At 44.7% G+C, this 7,462-nt stretch overlaps 1 pseudogene; it reads right to left on the reverse strand.

Moving 5' to 3' along the window:
- Positions 1 to 1,449: 1,449 nt before the first annotated feature.
- LOC149338349 (uncharacterized) lies at positions 1,450 to 2,277 on the reverse strand (annotated as a pseudogene).
- Positions 2,278 to 7,462: the final 5,185 nt, after the last annotated feature.

Here is a 7,462-nt window from a genome sequence, read left to right on the forward strand (position 1 = left end):
TTCTGAAGAAAGTGACTGGGAGAACAGCAATGACAAGTATGAAGTAACCGTGTAACCGTGTGTCTCGTGTTCATTAGAATTTTAGAGTTAATACCATCAATGCCAAATGATAACGACAGCTTAGTCTTCTGGATTATGGATGAAATTCCGTCTTCACAAAATGTGATGTTTGGCATGGTATCTTCCATATTGGAAAAAGGAAACGAAAAGGGCGTTTCGATTTCTTTCGTGAAAACAGTGGCAAATGCGGAATTGAAAACGTCGGCACATTCAGCATCGGTAATGGTATCTTGTAAATCATTGGTGAGAGTGATAGCGCGTTGTGGGTGAGGGTTTATTACTTGCCAAAATTCTCTTGGGTTACTGCGCAACAAATTTGGAAGTGTAGTAGCATAAAATAAACGCTTTGCGCTGGGGATCGCAGTCAAATATTCATCTTCTGCTTCGTAGTAGGTTTGCCATCAGGATGAGTTGTTTTTAGCCGCGCGATAGAGACGCTTTCTTTATTTTCTAGCCTTATTAAGGATTTAGTGAACCATGGTTTTTAGTTGCTGGGTCGAATAATGACATTTGGTATATATTTATTAGCGAAATCATTTAACTTATTCTTAAACATCTCCCAGTTATCTTGGATCGATTGAGTGTGACATGCAGCTTCGAAGCTGGGAAAAAAGGTATCAAGTTCATGATTTATCGCGTCATAATTACCTTTTTCGTAAAGTGTTATAGTTTTCTTTTGAGCCTTATTTGGTGTTACAGGAAATGAGAAGGTAGCATGAATGACATTATGGTCACTAATTCCTCGAATATATGCAACGGAAAGGAGGGCATTCGGGTTATTTGTAAAAATAAGATCCAGAATGCTTTCGGATTCAGGCGTGACGCGCGTTTGTTGTGATACTAGTTGTGTTAAATTAAAGTTCAAACAGATGTCAATGAAATTCCTTTCCTCTACAGGACCTGCTATTGAAGAAGATGGGAGGTTGCAGCAGTCAATGTTTGGGAAGTTAAAATCCCCGAAAAGGAGAATGGAGGGATTTGGGTAGCTTGTTGCCAGATGAATTAAGTTATTATTGAGTTCGTTTCAAAAATCGGGTTATGGGATGGGGAGGCCTGTAGCAGACTCCCAGTAGCACTGTTTTTGGTGATGCCAGACATAGTAACCAGGGTATTTCAAGCTTTGATTTCATATTTATCATAGTACATAAAATTTGGCTATGAACGGCTATGAGAACACCACCGCCCCTTGATCCTTCGCGGTCATTTCGAAAAACTTGGAAGTCAGGTAGGTCTGCCAAAACTTTGGTATCGGTGACGTAATTTTTTTGCCAGGTTTCTGTTAAGATGACCAGATTGCTGCCTGTTGATGATATGATGTTGGACACGAGCTCTCGCTTCGAAAGATAACTGCGAACGTTGGTGTAGACTATGGAAAATGAAAGGTCAAATCTAGATGTTCCAAGCCTCGTCGAAAATATACCGTTCTGGGCCGATGCACAAGGTTTTGCAACGTAGAGAGTAAGCTACTGATTTGGATTTAGCGAATGCCAGCAGATGTTTTCTTGCTTTCTGGACAGAGCGAGTGAAGTCTTCGCCTATACTGTATTTTGTTTCTTTCTGCATTCGGCCATTTGATAAAAGACCGTCTTTAGTTTTCCAGTGCATGAATTTTACTATTATTGGGCGATTCCGATCTTCTGAATGTTTCCCTAAACGATGTGCCCGTTCTATGTCTGCGGGGTTAATATCAGTTTGTAAGTTTTCATGGAAAATCTGGATGACTAATTCCTCAGACTGAGCATATGTCTCATTAGTAGTGGTATCAGGGATTCCATAGAAGATCACATTACGACGGCGTGATCGGTTTTCAGCATCATAAATGCGAGCCTCTAACTCTGAAACAAGGCGAGTTGTCTCAGTTGAGGTCGCTTGCAGGGTTTCTATGTCTTGGCGTAGGGAGTGGGCCTATAAATCGATCATGCGGTTGTTAAGGTCGTTCATTGTTTTGTCTGTTGTTGTCAGCTGTACTTTAAGGTCCTTTATCTCTTCTACAAGTAGCGCTTGGCCTGCGGTTAGTTTTTGCAGTTCGGTCAGGACAGTGTCTAGGTTAGCAGGGCCAGGATTTGTTTCTGCATCACCGGATAGGGTTAGTAACAGGCGGACAACATGGGCACATTCAGGAGCAATAGCGACACAACACTGTGGGCTCGCGAGCTGTACGAAGAAGTAATTGCTCGATTTTTTAGCATAGAGTGCGTATGTTTGACTGACCGTCATGGCGAAAGGGAATCGGTTAGCAAACTGCGCCGTGGCACAGTCTGCGAGCCCACAAAACTGCGTCGACAGTGGCTCTCCATTTAGAGCTGGGGGATTGGCTGCTCTTGATGGCGATGAGTCTTTCCAGGGTTGCTCGAGGACAGGCATCTCAGGTTCCAGCAATAAGATTGACGGAAATGGCGATGAGTTGAAACCGGGGAAGGGGTGCATATGGCCGCCCCATCTTCGTGGCAGTGGAAGGCCCGTCCTGACGAGGAACCCGGAGATACTCAAGCCAGGGCGGGAATCAGCAGGTTGCTGATTAGACAGATAACGATCTGCATGGCGAAAGGGAATCGGTTAGCAAACTGCGCCGTGGCACAGTCTCCGTGCCCACCTGGATATGCGTAAGCGGCATTAGGCCGGTGCTTTAGTGGTTCTAAAGCGAGGATCGCTCCTATCCTACTTGATGGGACCGGTGCTCTTAGAGATAGTTTAAAACTCGAAGCGAATATCAACTAGTTTCAAACTCGAACGAGCATGCTCGAGGGTAAAAAGAATCACGACAGGAACAGGGCGTAAGAAGAGAAGTGGACAGGACGAGCGGTAGTTAGCACATTTTAGCTGTATTCTGATGTACTACACGGCCGACAATGCTATGCCAAAATGCGGTATTATAACTCAAAAAGCCTATTTTTAAAATTGTGTAAAATCTTAGATGAAACATTCCGTATGCGCGTCTGAACAGGAAAGAGCGTGTGATCCAGTGGAGTGGCAATGCGTCGGTGCGGCGCTAAACTTCAAATTTTTCTATGCGCGAACAACAGTCCCTCCGAAATCTCAGAGCGAGACACCCGTAATACTGGAAAGTTTTAGCACTATCGTACGGTAAATACGCTAGCTATACGGGAACTACCAGTGCACGGCAAAATATTGACTGGCAAGCGTTTAAACGCTAGCAACAGCAACGTGTTATCGTATTGTCCGCGCGCGACCTGCTCTGCGAAAACCCTCTATCAGCTCTGAAATGCTGAATACTTTTAAATTTATTACGGCCACTTGAGTACGGAATTTAATGCCGAATACGCTACAGAAGGAACTTTTTACATTTAGTGTACCATAATGGAAATGAATTTCCAAATCATTGTGCTAGGGGAGCAAAATACCAACCTCACTCTATATATTTCATAGAAAGCAGTTTTAATTTCTTTGAAGTAAGCGGTAGTAACATTCTATATCATTCCAGAAATTTATTCTCCTTTTGCCAAAATGATTTTGTTCGCTAGTACTTTTCTTTAACAACACTTCATACAAAAAGTAGAAATTTACCCACTTTCAGTCAACATATGGCAATAAATGTCTTCGAGTAAACGGCAGTCATGAATTCCGACCCAAATCTGCGGTTTTAAACTTTGCATTTTCCCCTCACTCTTAAATGCGAAAAAATAAGGCCTGGATTAAGACCACTGAAATCAAATTGCTGTTATAAACCCACTCATTGTGCTTGGCTAAGAAAACGTCATTGCTAACTTAGTTTCGTGTGAAATTGCGCTTTCGTTACTTGGAAGTGTTCGGATAATATTCTATTGTAGGCATTTATTCACATGACAAAAAATGCTTTCTCGGTTTCTATCGCATTTCTACTGACATCAGTATCAAGAAATAACAAAGCATATTTATATACTTCCTATAAACAAACGTTACCGAATACCCTTTGTTTTAACACGTGTTTCGACGCCTCACTTTTATGCGAAATGCATTTACTAGGAATAAGGTGGGAGGTTTTTCAACATAGTGAAATTGTTAGATGGCTGCAACAAATTTCGCCATGCACTCTGTAAAAATGTCATCACGGTTAAGCCAAAATGATATTGTTAATCATAAAAACAGCATTAATTTTGGTCATTTATGTCCCTTGCAGTGTCCAACTCCTCCGAGATTTTCTAATAACTTGCTACTGACAGGAGTATATGCAAAGAACTAAATTTCCGTGAGCTTTGTAGTAGCGAATGTGCATAGGAGGTAAAAATTAGGAGTGGCTTAGCTGTGGCTGAGCCTTGTCAGTTGCGTTAGCTGCGACGCTTTTCGAGTCCTGCAGCACGTTCTTATGCTGTCTTTCGAGCGCGTTGTCTCTTTCTAGCTTGGTCTTGTCACCGTTGCTTCTCTTTAGCGCTCTCCATAACGACGAGATTCCACCGAGGCAAAGCGCGCATATACTCCCCACGAAGCTCCACCTCCTCACCCTCTACCTCGGCGGAGAGCACGCATCTGGCAGGAGCGAGCGATTACGCGCGCGGCAGCGGCGCGGCGCCGACGACGGTGACGCCACCTTGCGTAACTCAGCTGAAACGTTTGCTAGGCAACGGCTGTTCAAGGCCATCCGTGCCTACCGTCCACAGGCTTGGCGAAAATCTGGCGTAGTGTTGCTAACGCAACAAAAGATTTTGCTACGGACGCTGGAAGGACCATGTGTCGTGCTGTGTCCCGCCTCAAGCCTTACAACTCGCACTCTCCCTTTCGTGTGTAGTGCGCACTGGCACGGTGCTTTTGCCGCGGGGGTCGTGCTACGAAGCTGGGAGGACGACGAAGTGTTCTTGGTACGAAGACGAAGCTGAGGTGCGCGCTTGTGTGCTGTGCGACTACCCCAAGCGGTGGATCCTGTGCCTAGCAGATTACCTCTGCTGCGTACAGCCATCACGTAAAAATATTTTCTAACAACTTTACATTTACAGGAGTATATAGAAGGACCTATGCTTCTTCCCAAATTTATATTGCAAAACAATGACACAATGCAATATTTAATACAATGTTAATGGAGTGAATAAAAAGTTAATACAAACTGTAATGAAAGTTAATTTTCGTTAGGATTGGTCTCACTACACTTCTGTATGGAATTCAATTTCTGAACCTTACTGCAAACCCTCTAAAATGTGCAGAACGTTTGTGAGAAGTGCCGCGGCTCGTGTGGGCTGCTTGTCGGCTCCTCGAGACGATTACAGGACTGCCCTGCGTGTTCTGGGAGCAACCAATTTGGCGATTAGACTGCAGACGCTGGACATTTTCTTCCTCTTCAAATGTTTCCATGGACGCACTGGCTGCATGCTCTTAGGACCTTTGATTAAACTTCGCGTGCCTCGACGAGCAGCGTGAGAAAGCCGTGTGTTTGACGTCTCACCGGTCAAAATCCCACTGTGCCAAAAAGGAGTTCGTATAAAGCCATCACATCATGTGGTCCTGGCATATTTTACCAAAATTTTAACTCTTCCTGGCCAAACCTGGTGTCCTGACGGGGATTCTAATGCCATTTGTCTCTTTACTCTTTCTTCAGTCATTTTGATGGTCATCGTCTGCATCGTTTTCATTGCTGCTTTGTTATTGTTTTCTTATTCTTTTCATTGGTCATTTCTCTTTAGCTGTTTTGAGTAGACTACTATGAAAAGTTGATCACTATTAGTGGGCGCCTAACAAAAACGAAAAAAAAACAAATAAACCAATAAATAATCGCGGACGCTTGGCCGCTTGATTGAATTAGTTTACTAATTGGCTTTTTGATTCAATGTCAACTCCTTGCCCATGTTTTTGAATGTGTGCGTGAGGCACAAAGAAGTGTGCGTATGCCATTTCTCCCCGTGCCATTTCTCTCCAATTAGAACTCTCTTGCGCCAGCTACGGCCATACAACCGTATCTCCGCACGTTTCTTAATCTCAGCCCCCCACCTAACTTTCGGCCGTCCCTGATACGCTGGCCTTCTCTTGAAATCCAGTCCGTTACCATTAACGACCACCGGGTATCCTCCCTTCGGATCTCATGCACTGCCCAATTCAATTTATTCATCTTCATTTCGACTACGATGTCACTAACCCGCGTTTGCTTCCTCACCCACTCAGCTCTCCTCCTCTCTCTTAACCCTACAGCTATAATTTTCCTTTCTATAGCACAGTGCCTTCTCCTCGTGACTCCACCTTTCTACCCCATAGATCTATAAACTCCCCTCTCGGAATCTATCTCAGAGTGCCTGCAAGATGCACTCCACCTCATTTTTACTCTTCTAGTCATTTCATTCTCGTGGTCCTGATCTGCGTTCACTACTTGCCGTAAGTAGACGAGATTAGTGCGCATTAAATAAAGTGTCATTACTGCCGTTACGTCTAGTTGGGTTAAGTTCCCTCGTGACTGCAATTGTCATTTTAGGGGTAGGCCTCACGGCCACTAACTGTTCTCCGCACAAGGCTTTGCGACACGCGCGTGTCCACTTCTCTTTCTCAGTGCAAGCGAGTGCACTCAGGTGTGGCACGACGGCGCACGTTCGTCCGGTTACTTGCGACGCGTGGTAAGCACCGAGAGAACAACTGTGCGAGGGCAGTTCTGCACGAAAGCTGTTGCGACGCGTACTCGCTGCCTGTGAGCATCGGAATTGAGGTAGCCCGTAGCAGGCGCTGAGACACTCACTGACTGCGGAAACGCATCCCTCCTTGGCCATGCCGCGAAAGTTCATTCGTAGCCAACACCGAGACGGAGCCTTGTGGAGTACCGGGCGTCAGGATCGCAACCCCGTCAGCGTATTACACTGAACTTCGGCTAGCAAAGCGTTGCTCCTTTGAAGCGCACTGATATTACCCACGTTGGAGGGTGGACTTGTATCCATTGCTTTCCTAGTTTTTTTGGGTCCGTGCCTGTGACTCAGCTGTGAACGTTTTTGCTACGCCGGTACAAATCTCAGTTTATTCCAATATTGTGGTGTTTCATTCGTCGAATAGTAATATGGCTCACAAACCGTCACAACTAGAAGTCCTAGCCTTCACAGGATGGCCGCGTGTTGCGAACCCGTTCCTGTAAAAATATGGCTTAGACGCTTATTACTTCTGTTTCTGCACAACGCTTTTGATACACCCCCGGCATGTCTGCAGAACACGAGGATCGGCGCCAATGCGCATCTATTTTTAGAGGGGAACTAAAAAGGCCCTAGTAATATAAATGATACAAAAGAAATGAAGCGTCATGACACCTTCCGTTCGTTTGATATGAAGCCAAGCAATAAAGTTCTCAATGTTCAAGATATAGAGAAAAATTATGCACCACGGCACATACACCTTTTCACAATTACCCTTCAAAGCGAAGCTATATTGCCTCAGAAATGGCTCAAAACGATCCGACTAGTGGGTTTCACTGAGGCAGGTTTACTGCCCATGTGTGGCAGAGTCCTCA

This window comes from Amblyomma mixtum, chromosome 6 (genome assembly GCF_055824585.1).
Source record: "Amblyomma mixtum isolate Tamu chromosome 6, ASM5582458v1, whole genome shotgun sequence".
NCBI lineage: Eukaryota > Metazoa > Arthropoda > Arachnida > Ixodida > Ixodidae > Amblyomma > Amblyomma mixtum.